This window comes from Prionailurus bengalensis, chromosome E2, assembly GCF_016509475.1.
Source record: "Prionailurus bengalensis isolate Pbe53 chromosome E2, Fcat_Pben_1.1_paternal_pri, whole genome shotgun sequence".
Classification (NCBI taxonomy): domain Eukaryota; kingdom Metazoa; phylum Chordata; class Mammalia; order Carnivora; family Felidae; genus Prionailurus; species Prionailurus bengalensis.
The window spans coordinates 54444011-54456188 of record NC_057352.1 but is presented as its reverse complement, the minus strand read 5'-3'; the positions used below and the strand labels follow the sequence as shown (position 1 = coordinate 54456188).

General features: G+C 46.3%; 1 long non-coding RNA gene across 1 annotated transcript in view; it reads left to right on the top strand.

Annotated features, from left to right (window-relative positions):
- The window catches only part of LOC122494497, a 595470-nt gene that overhangs the window by 50027 nt on the left and 533265 nt on the right, over positions 1-12178 (top strand). The window contains exon 2 of the long non-coding RNA XR_006300179.1: positions 9939-10062. This is a non-coding gene — a long non-coding RNA (uncharacterized LOC122494497). The remainder of the gene's footprint in view (positions 1-9938; positions 10063-12178) is intronic.

The window sequence follows — 12178 nt, the reverse complement described above, 5'->3', positions numbered from 1 at the left end:
TGACATCCTTGTTTTACTATCGGGGAAACTGAGGCTGGGAGAGGTCAATAACTGACTGACACTCTGCCTCATAAGGAGTAGAGCCCAGATCGGAGCTCAGACGTTTAACACCTGTCCTCGAGCTTTCTTTCAAGAAAGCTAATTTACTACACGTACACCCCAAAGGAAGAGTTTTTAAAACTTAGCAGCACAGGGCTGGGTTAGGTTGAACTCTGTGCCACCGCAATACTCGATGGTATTTGTGCTACGAACATGTCACTTCCACGTGGCTCCATCAGTACCTAAAATAACCCCTTGCCAGGTTATTTGATTCAGTTTAGGGTTGGGAAACTATAATTATTAAAGGACTCCTCTGCCGTTAATATTCTAGAACCTGTAATCCCAGCGCAAATGAGCATAGTGCCAATAAGGACAGCATTATCGATAGGCTTGGCCATTACTCCTGGCTAGACATCTGTTGTCCCCTGTCCTTCTGCATCCCACCAGGAACTGCTAGCTTTCCACAAAGAGGAATGACACTTCTTCAGTGAAGTACTTTCATGGAACTTAGGTAGTTGCCTTTCGGAAAAAAAAAAAAATTCTTTACTGCCACAGTTACAAAAACTTGTAAGATTTCTGCGTAAAGACATTTACCGCAGCAAGAGGCACAATATGTACGTGATCGCGGTCAACACAGGAAGGTCGGACTGGAGGACGTAGGAGAGCATCTTAGGGACTGCCAGTGAAATGGAGCGGAGTCTGTTTTATTTTCTCCCTGCTCTATCACACTTTCGTATACTGTCCAGCTTTCCTCTGTCATATGCTTTATACACACACACACACACACACACACACTTATGAGAAGGAAATCAAATCCTCAAAAATGAAAGAAAACTCAAAAATACAACTTAAATATGGTTGGGCAAAAATATTGATGCGAAGAGGAAGTCTTACTCTGTCTTTTGGTGGAGAAAGAGTTTGATTTGCTGAGACACCCTGCCTCTACGAAAGGAGTGTGGAGGGGGCTGTGGGGGCGGGTGGGGGAAGGAATACGAAAAGGGTGGAACAGCATGATGGCAAGCTGGGAGGATTCTAGAAGGAAGGGGACAACGGTCACACAGTGGGATATCTCACTGCGATGCCACATCCTCCATGGTGCCTCCCTGAGCCCCCACTCTGATTAGAGTCTCCCAAGTGCACCCTCATTAGGATGACATTGCCTGTTCAACCAGGACCTCCTGGTTTTAGCACCTCAAGTTCCATCTCCTGGAAACCCACTGCGATGGTTGGCCACCTGACCGCCGTGGTCCTCTTTCCTTTCCTGTCGCTGTACTTAGCACAGATGAGTGCAGTTGTTAGTTACGGGGTGTGTAATTTCTTTATCTCCTTCATTTTCTTATAACTGTTTTCCCCTGTTAGGCAGTAGATTTCATGAATGCAAAAACTGTACAGTGCCTTGCACACAGTGGGTACCAGAGTATTTATTGAATGAAGAGATATGCTGGCCAGGAGCAGGCAGTCAGGCTGTGCACGTGTGAAGATAGGTGGGGAGAGAACTTGGTATATTCTATAAGCAGCACGTTCACAGCAAGGCCAGTGAACAGTCAGAGGCTTGGGGTGAGACCATCCTAGAGTATTTGTATTTGGAGGTTCATCCACCCTCTTCACTGTCTGCCCAAAGCTATCGACCTGCTCCCCACAGAAAAGCCCGGCTGCACATCATTTTGCATATATCTCCGAAGGTTAGAGCAAGAGTGACAAGACTACATCCCATTGGATAAATGTGGCCAGTGGCATGTTTGTAAATAAAGTTTTATTAGAGCACAACCACGGTCATTCATTTGCCTATCGTCACTGGCTGCTTTCTTGCCCGAGGGCAGAGTTGCATGGTTGTGACGGGGAGTATGATGGGCCTACAAAGCCTCAAATATACCTTTGGGCCCTTTACGGAAAACATTGGCTGGCCCCTAGTTTAGAGAGTGCCGAGGGCCTCTGGGTGTCTAGACGTAGGATCAACCTTGCTGTAGTGGCTTGAGAGCCACTGAAGGATTGTGAAGATGACAGCAAAGCTCTCAGTCTCCCCTTGGGGATGATGGCTCTGGCTGTGCTGTGGAGGGGTATAGAAAGCTTAAGACTGGCAGTAGGGGAACCTTTGTGGTCACAGCCCACAGGTGGGATGGTGAGATTGAACTAGGAGGGAGGCGGAGAGGAGAGCATGGAGTTTCAGATGCCTGCCTTTCCCGCTTGCTCTGCCTCTCCGTCCACCCAACTCTGCTCTGGATACGCCCCTGGCAGTTGCAGTCCACACTTGACCATGACCTGCTGGGTCCCACGCAGATATTGTCCAATCAGCCCCTCTTAGGCTCATCCCTGGCAGCATGCAGAGCTCTCATCAGGGGAATTCACTCATACGCTTGTGCTTTGTGCAGTGCTGGCTTTAAAAAGATCTAAATGCAAAAATTGAAAAAAAAAAAAATCTAAAACCCTGTGGGGCTCACAGAGCAAGTCAAAGAGCAAGAGCTTATTGTTGGCCTTTGAAACAACCATTGCCTTTGAAATGTGAGGTCTTGACAGTTCTGCACCAGGACAAAGTTAGGATGCAGTGAGATCTAGCTACTCTGTACCCTTTGTCTATGATGATGCTGGGAGCATTGAGAAATAAAGAACAACATGCACCCTGAGATGTACTCCCCCCGGGAACCCTGTCTTCCTGTTTGCTATGTCAGGGTACAGGGACCACATCTAGAGATGAGATAGATATTGGAAGTGAGTGCTCATCCCACAGTTACCATCATTTTTTTTCCTCCACTTGGAAGGACTTGTACAATTATTTGCCATAAACAGCGCCCTGAAGGAAGAGCTCCACCAGTGCTGGGCTGTTGTGGGCTCTGAGAATGTTCTGAGGGGTGATGTGAGGTGGGACAAGCCTTGGAGGGGGGGGGGTCAATTACACAGATCATGCTGCGGTGTGGATGAACCTGAGAACAAAACACTAAGTGAAAGAAGCCAGTCACAGGAGACAACAGATTGTATGATTCCATTTGTGTGAAATGTCCAGAAGAGGCACATCCATAGACACACAAGATTAGTGCCTGCCAAGGCTAGAGGGAATGGCGAATGGGGAGTAAGTGCTTAATGGGTCTAGAGGTTTTAATCTGGAGTGATGGAGGTATTTTGGAACTAGATAGAGATGGTGATTTCACAACGTCGTGAATGTACTAAATGCCACTGAACTGTCCATTTTGAAATGGTTACTTTTATGCTCTATGAATTTTACCTCAATAATTACTCTAACAAAGGAGGGGAGGAAGAGCAGGAGAAGGGAGAGGCATGTCCCTTAAAGGATTACACTTCTTATGGGATTCAAGAGTCACCTTCATCTATCTCCCTTGTAGAACTGTCTCCTGTATGTATGTGGCTGTGTTCTCCCACTTTTATGTTCTATGTCTTGCTCCCACAGGCCGTGGATTTACCCCCGAGTCTCTCCAATCCACCTCTTCCTTTCTTGTCTTGCTGTTACCCCCTTTGTCTGGGACCTTCATCTTGCCAGAGTGGGAGATGCCCTTTCTCCCTGCCCCCAGTGCCCCCACTTCCAATCTGCTCTCAGCCCTGGACTGGAGAAATCTCAGTAGCACACCTCTGGCATGACTTAACACTGCTGTGCCCCATGTCTGTTCTGGTTCCCCTACTTTTTGTAGAGAGTTCTAGTTTACCAGCCTGGTGTGATAAACTGAAGAGGACTGTGGGCCTGGCTTCAGAAACTCTGGCCCAACCTGATTCTGACATCCCCCAGGGTGGCATCTTGGCCATCTTGTGTGTATGTGTGTTAATTTACACAGGCTCAGTTTTGTTTCTCATTTGTTTTTTCCTTTTGTTGCGTGGTGGTAATGGCAGTCTGTCATGGGGTTTGGCGTGAATCAAGTGATGTTATGTGTGGCTGACAGTTGCTGAGCCCTTGTGCTGGCAGTGCTGGACTAAGTACCTAATTTGAATTTTGTCATATAGTAGAAGACAGCATCAACCCGAGGCTCTACCGATGTTTGGTATACCATTTTCATCAACATCATCACTACTTTTCACTGTTCTCTTCAGTATGCTCTATTGCTTTGGCTCATTGCTTTCATTGTGTACATTGGGTCCATTTCCCTACCCCTGAACATGACTCATGCGTGCTGGCCTCCACACCATTGTGTGGACTGTCCCCTCTGCCTGGATCTCCCTTCCTTTCCTCAGAGTCAGGCTACCTGCAGTACCTCTAGTAGCCCAGTTCCCTGCAGGGAAGGTTTGAGAGGACTGTGGTTATTTTCCCAAAGGTTTCTCAGACTCAAGCTGCCTGAGGTGGCCATGGGGAGTGAGAGAGGCAGAAACCCTCAGAGCTCTCCTCGCCCTCGCTGCTGAGCCTCTAGCAGAAATTCACAGCTTCACCTGCAACGGTGTGTTCCAGTGTTGGCTCAGGAGAATTCACATCCTGGTTTGCTAAATTTCAACCGTGCAAATATTTACATTAACATGCCCTACCCTTACTGTCCGGTCAAATGCCAGTGTTGGGTAGGACATTCCTTGTAAATGCCACATGTGTTTAGTGCGGCTCATCCAGCCTCTGACTCCCTGCCCTGGGATGGACCTGCTTCTTGTGCATGGTCCAGAGCTTGGGTGCTGCTGTGCGGTCTCCTTTCCCTCTCATCATTCAGGTTGTATCCAGGAAGGCTGATGAGGAAGGAGGCCTGCAGAGAGGCAGGAAACTGACAATTGCCACTTTTGTGATCACTTGACACATAATGTGACTTCCCACACATCCAAACAGAAACAAACTTTCCCCCTACCCCTCCCCTCCTTATTGGAATTTTAGCCTTAGATCTGGCTGAAAGGGAGTACACAGGCCCAAGACTTGGCTGGGGTGCTATGGACAGTGTTTGGCTTATTGATCCCCTGAATGAATGTTTATTCAGTACATGCTCTGTGCCAGGAATTATGCTAGGTGTTGGAGTATGAGGTGAAGCACGTGAACATGCTCACGGGCCTCCCAAAGTTTACCACATAGTACGGATGACAAATAAGAAATTACCATCAGGGGCGCCTGGGTGGCGCAGTCGGTTAAGCGTCCGACTTCAGCCAGGTCACGATCTCGCGGTCCGTGAGTTCGAGCCCCGCGTCAGGCTCTGGGCTGATGGCTCGGAGCCTGGAGCCTGTTTCCGATTCTGTGTCTCCCTCTCTCTCTGCCCCTCCCCCGTTCATGCTCTGTCTCTCTCTGTCCCAAAAATAAATAAAAATGTTGAAAAAAAAATTTAAAAAGAAATTACCATCAGACAGTGTTGTGAGGGCAGTGGCAGAAGTCAGAGTGTGTGTAGGAACGTAAAACAGACTACTCCCTAGTGAGGAGTAGTCTGGGAGGGCTTCCTGTAGGAGTTAACATACCAGCTGAGGCCTGAAGAATCGAGAAGAATGAGCTGTAGGAGCATCGCAGGCCACTAGAGTAGCACGTGCAAAGTCTTAGAGGTGAGTGTCAATGTAGAACATTCAAGAAAGTGAAAGGGGGTCAGCATGGTGGCTGGAGTGAATGGAGAGTTCTGTTGGGTTAGGAGGGACAGGGAGAGGGAGAAAAGTGAGAAATGAGGCTGGAGAAAGTAGATGGGCCTGACACCTGAAGTGCCTCCCTGACCCCAGGGTACCCAGAGAGAGTCCCTTCTGTGCCCTGGTTGTTGAAAGGGCTGGAATCACAGGGTCTTCTGTGTTCTAGCTCCCCCAACACTTAACAGCAAGTCACTACTACTGAACCATGGTGTCTTTCTCTGTGAAGAAACATAGCTGGCCTCGCCATTCGCGTGGACAGAGGATTGGAGGGGAAGTTCCACTGATCACCGTTTCCGTGTGACCGACGCTCCTCTGGAGGTGCTGATGCTGTGGCTGCTGGAGCTCAGCCTCCTCTGGCCTCCGCTGGCAGCCATCGAGCCCGAAAGGCTGGCCAGTGAGCAGGCAGGAAGGGCGTCCAGCTGCACTCGGCCACAGACAGAACCCCTGCGGTTTTCTTCTGATTCCTTCAGTAGAGGAGAGGGCTTTGGTACCACACACATGCGGACTTGGCTCTGTTGTGTTCTCTGCTCATTTTGTTCATCGCTTCTCTCACTCCAACATTGCTTGTCTGTTGTGCACAAGGATGTTCTCAGCCCCAGAGAGACACCCAGGCATGGTGAGCCAGCCACACATGATCGTTGTCCTTGGAGACCTTACCGTCTAATCAGGAAGAGGGGAAGTTAACAAAGACTTGCGGAAGTAATGACCAGGACTGTCAGAGGACCGATAGAGGGCCAGTAGGGCATGACCAGGGCTCTTGTCCCACATTCTAGTTCATAGTTTAAATCTTGGCTCTCCTGATTATCAGATGGGGAAGTTCTTGGACTTTTCTATGCCTCGGTTTCCTCACCTGCAAAAATGTGAAGATTAGGGCTAAACCATGCAAGAAATGCTTCTAAACTTTGCTGCATCCGAATCCCCTGGGGAGATCTTAAAATTCCCATTGGCCAGGTGGTACCCACACCAGAGCAGTCAGGATTTCTGGGGCTGGGGCCCAGACACCAAAGTTTTCTTAGAGATGCTTAGGTGATTCCAGTGGGCAGCCAAGTTTGGAAACCAGACCTCTAGCCCAGTGCTTGTCCTACTTGAATGTGCCCATGAATCACCTGGAGTCTTGGAATATGCAGATGCTCACTCATTAGTTCTGGGATGGGGCTGGAGCATTTACATTTCTGACGAGGGTTGGACAATGGTTCTCAGTTTCGGCGGTTTTGCCCCTAGTAGACCTTTGGTAAAGACTGGAGACATTTTTGGTTGTCAGAGTTGGAGGATGAGGGTGCTATTTGCATCTGGTGGGTGCGGGCCAGGGATGCTGCTAAATATCCCACAGTGCACAGGACAGCTCCTGTCACAGGACTTGCTGGCCCCAAATGTCAATAGTACTGAGGTGGAGAAATCCTTTTCCCACTGAAGCTGATGCTGCTGGTCCACAGACCACACCCTGAGTGGCAGCAGAGTCCCCTTTTCTGGCTCAGCCACAAGGACTCTGGGCTAAGCTACACAAGCGAAGCTGAGAATTTGTCACAAAAGTGAGCTGACAAAATTAGCAGAGATCAGCTTTTATCCCTTGTTAGGCTTTTGGTGGCAGGTAGAGAGGATTTCACCAGCTCCCAATTCCTGGCATTAAAGAAGTAGCTGTTTGAATGTTTGGAAGGATGGGGCATTCAGAAAGCAAAGGAGCACATGCACACAACCGCCGGATTTAAGCAGCAAATACGAAAAGAACTGAGGAAGGCAAGGGCATGAATTATTAACAGGGCTGGGTGTGAAAAGTGTAGTGCAAGCCTTTTTAACACTGTTTGAGATCAGGATGAGGAAAAATGGGCAGAGACTTAATTGTTTCATTGACTTCTGCAGAGGAAACCCAGAGTCATCAAATACACACACACAGAGCGGAAGAAGAATTCACACACCACACTCTCCTCCTTTATTTTTTTTTAAAGATTAATTTGTAATTTATAGCCTTAATGACCTGCCTGGTGATGGAGTCGAGATCTGGATTTAGGACTCATAACATGGTGACCCTTCCACAGCTCTCCAGAGTGTTCCCTCCACCCCGACCCCCTTGCCATGCTTACACCCTCGTTGTTTCTCATCCAGATGAATTCAGTGGGTTCCTAAGTGGTTTTCCTGCGTTTACCCTGTCAGCCTTCCCTTCAAGCCATCTCCACGTTGTGGCCAACAGGAGGTTTCTCAAGAGAATGTCTGATCTCCTCCAGTCCGGGGGAAGCTGTCCATTGACACTTCCCGGATGTGGTCACTTAAGCTTCCTAGTGCTGTACCATTGCCGAAGTCCTCTGAGCATGATCCAGGAGACCTCGTGGGTCCCCAAGACTTGCAGGAGGTCTGCGAGCGCAAAACTATCTTCCTAATGTTGACACATTGGCTTTTTCATCGTACTGACACTGGGTCTGATGGTGCAAAAGCCATGGTGGATGCCAGTGTTGGTGCCTTGGCGGGAGTCAACACAGTGGTTACAGAAGCTGGGTTGTACAAGCTACTACTGTCTTCTTCACTCCCCTGCTCTCACATTAAAAAAGAAAATAAGACAACTAGAGCCAGTTTTTCTTAAGCACGTCCTTGATAAAGCAATAAAGATTATTAATTCCATGGAATCTCAACCCTTGGCCACACAGCTTTTAATATTTTGTGTGATGAAATGAGAAGTATGTGGAAAGTATTTCTGCAGCCTAGCAAGAGTGTGGTGGCTGCCTTGAGGAAAAGCACTTGAGTGACCGCGTGCTTGAGTTGTGAGCTCAACTAGCCACTTTGTTCATGTGACACCATCACCTAGAAGAATAATTGACAGACAAATTATAATTATGCGGAGTTGGCTATTTGGCAGACATTTTCTCGAAAATGAGTAAGGTGAGCCTGTTGCTTCAACAGACACAACCGACAGTCCTTGTTGCCAATGCTAAAATTCAAGCTTTCAAGTGGAAATTAGAATTTTGGAACACTTGTATGTGCAACTGTGAGCTTGACAGCTTCCCAGTTCTGGATGAAATTGGTGGTATTAACACATGTGTGATTTATTTTTTTGTTAGTATCATATAAATGAAATGTGAAAATATTTAGAAAAGATCTACACACCTCAGGGAATCTGTATTTTCTTTTTCTTTTTTTAATGTTTATTATTTATTTTTTAGAGAGGGAGTGTGTGTGTGTGTGTGTGAGCAGGGGAGGGGCAGAGAGAGAGGGAGACACAGAATCTGAAGCAGGCTGTAGGCTCTGAGCTGTCAGTACGAGCCTGATGCAAGGCTTGAGCCCGTGAACCTGAGATCATGACCTGAACTGAATTTGGAAGCTTAGCTGACTGAGCCACCCAGGCACCCCAGGGAATCTTTGTTTTCCAAATGATTCATCATGCATGATAAACCATTCAAAGTGCGAGATAGACTGATGAATTTTAATTGGACAGATTAAAAAAACATATTGACACGGTTTCAGATTCTACATTGCAGCTAATCTTTGAGAAATACCCCTTGTTGAATTTTGGTGTAGTATCAAAGAAGGCTACCCACAATTATCTGAGAAGACTATTTAAAGTATTCTTCTCTTTTCTAATTACATACCTACGTGAATCTGGATTTGCTTCATAGACTTCAACTGAAAACCAAATTCTAACAGATTGAATGTATAAGTAAATGTAAGATTCTAGCTGTCTTTTACTAAGCCAGACATTGAAGGCATTTGCAGAAAATGTTACTAAACAATGCCACTGTTCTCACTAAGTTGTCTTTTGTCTTAAAAACTATGGTTATTTAAAATTGAAACTGTTACTTAGGTTGACATGTGATGGATTTAGTATTGCTCTTTTAAAGGAATGAATAAATATTTTAAAATGTCATCAGTTTGAGTATTGATAGACATAATTCACACAAACCAAAGCTCCTTGAGGCCTTCCATAGATTGTCACTGTGAAAATGGGTCCCTGAGACCAAGAGTTTGAGCAATACCATCTTAGACCTTCACTACTGACACCTCTTTGATCTTCTCTGTGCTTAGAGGGATGTGCTACTCTTGTTCTTAACCTGTAAATGTGCACCACTCCAGAGATTGTTGGATTTCATAGCGTGGTCACATTACATTATCAGCTGAAGTTTCACAAGGCTGAGGAGTTTGGGAGTTTGGAGGCTTAATGACCTGCAGCACAGAAAGCCATGCTGTGAAAAATAATACCAAACAGCTGGTGAGAATGCCCACTGAGAGTTGTCCTTGAATGTGTCAATCTTTCACCCTGAACTTGGAGACCTGCAACTCTCAACCCTCCAATCAGCGGGAGCTCGGTTGAGTCTTGTGCGGGTTATTCCTTTAAGGCGCACTTGTAACAGGTAGATTGGACTCTTGGGGTTGCCTTCTCAGCATTGTGTCTTCTTCTTTCTCAGAGATGATCCATTAGTCGCCATCAAGACCCAAATAGACCGGTCGCCAATGAGAACGTCGGTCTTCCACAAGCCCGCCTCCACAGAACTGCAGGCCTTGTCGGGCCTCATCTAGCCTCCTCATGGGGTAAGTTGTCTTGGCCTGGACCAGATGGATTCCCCCAGGAGGTTTGGCTAAAACGTCTTCTTTTTCTGAACGTTTGAAGCCCTCATGCTCATAGGCACCCATCTGTTCCTCTTGGAAATGTGTCTCAGCCATTGGGTTTGGGATGATCTGGAATTTCCCCTACAAATGAAATATCTCTGCTCCATTTCCTCTGACACCCAGTTGCCACTTTCACAGGTGATGGGTTTGCTGAGAAGACTCAAATATGACACTAGCATTTTAGAGTTCTGTGTCTGATTGTAATGTCTATATTCTGCCATTCACCCTCTTGTTATCTAGTCTCCTGAGACAAGGGAGCTGTGTGACCAAGGGCAAAAGCTAAATGGAAAGCAAGGAAGGACTTGGACGGAAATTTATGTACCAAGAAATGTGAGATTCCTACAATAAGCAGAGATTAGACCAAGGGCTTCAGAAAAACTACTTGCTTCTCCTTCCTGAACCTCTGCTTGTTTTACCTGGAAATAATAGAGAGGGGTACTATGAGTATAGTTCAAGAACAAGTCAAATCAATGGCACCAAATAGAGAGGGTAGCTAGACACAGGTGGCCTAAGATACTGGCAAGTTATTGGCATGGGCAGCCTAATCCTTGCTGGTCCACATTACTAGGTCAATAGTTGGAGAAGGGAGAATGGAGATGAGAAGTTTTGGTCTCCTGCCACATGGGGGACAATGCTTGGCCTAGACTGGAACTGGAGAAATAACTAAGACTATGTCCTTCTGGGCAGTGTTTCTCGGTCTCAGCACTATTGACATTTTAGGCTGGGTAGTTCTTTATTATGGTAGGGCTGTCTTGTATATTGTAAGATGTTTAGGAGAAACCCTTGATCTTTACCAAGTGGATACTAGTAGGACCCTCCTTCCCCCAAGTCACAACAACCAAAGATGTCTACAGACATTGCCAAATAGGTCTTCCTTAAGCTGAGAACTACCAATCTGGGGTCACTGGAAGAGTGGCCTTGTTTTTTCCCTTGAAGATACAGGAATCGGTAACACATAGGCCAGTGAATCTCCTCCACCTCTGGACCACCAGCTTAGAAAGTCATCTGATGAGGGGGAGCTTGGGAAAGGAGGGAGCCCAGTGTCTGAGGCTCACGCTCCACACTGCTCCCGTATACAACGCCTCTTTCTACTTTCCTGTGTGAAGAAAAGCAGAAATTCAACCTTTCTCCACCCCAGTCCCCATAAGAAAGAAGAAAATGCACATTGTGGAGGTCAGTGGTACAATGTTTGGTTTATCCCTTGGTAATGTACTATTCTAAGTCTTGTGCATCATCCAGGACTCAGATTAGCAGCCCTTCTCTAGAAAGTGTTTTCTGGCTCCCCTATTTCATATCATTTCTCTCAGTCTTTCAATATATGACTAATGATCATTTTGTGTTTCCCAGTCATTTTAACAGAGATTTTTTAGTTCGTTTTTTTCCCACCCACTGGAAGTAAGGTTGCCAGGTCTCTTATTTATTATTAGATACTGGTAAGGTGTTTATTGATTATCCATCCCACCTCCATGGAGGTTGAAGCATGATGTTACTGATAAGGGCTGCACTGTAGGTTCCAATCTGGGCAATCTGAATAAGCATCTATTTCCTCAAATTATAAAAGGAGGAGCTCAAGTCAAAAGCAATTAGTGAGAAGAAAACATCTAGACATGTGTGACATCTAGACATGTCAGAGATCCATCAGACACCATCAGTTATAGCCCCATTCACTTCTATTCACTGTCAACCTTTAGCGAATCACTTTACTACCTTGAGCCTTAGTTCTTTAATCTGTGCAATACTAGCATAGCAATATGTGCATTCGAAAGCTTTCAGGAAGATGAAATAAGGAATGCATACAGTAAAGACTGAGCCCTGAAGAGGCTCAAGAAAGAGACTATCAAACCTCTAGGGGTTGAGTTTGGGTGGGGCAGGGGACTTGAGAACGTATGTCATTGTAGGGAGATGGGCCCAAGAATCTTTGGGCTGCTAGGAAAGTTTGGGGAGGAGTAGAAACATCTAAACATAATTTCTTAACAAGAAGCTGTGTTTGTGAAAAAATAAATCTGTCTTCTACTTAAAAAAAAATCTAGGTAGTTGC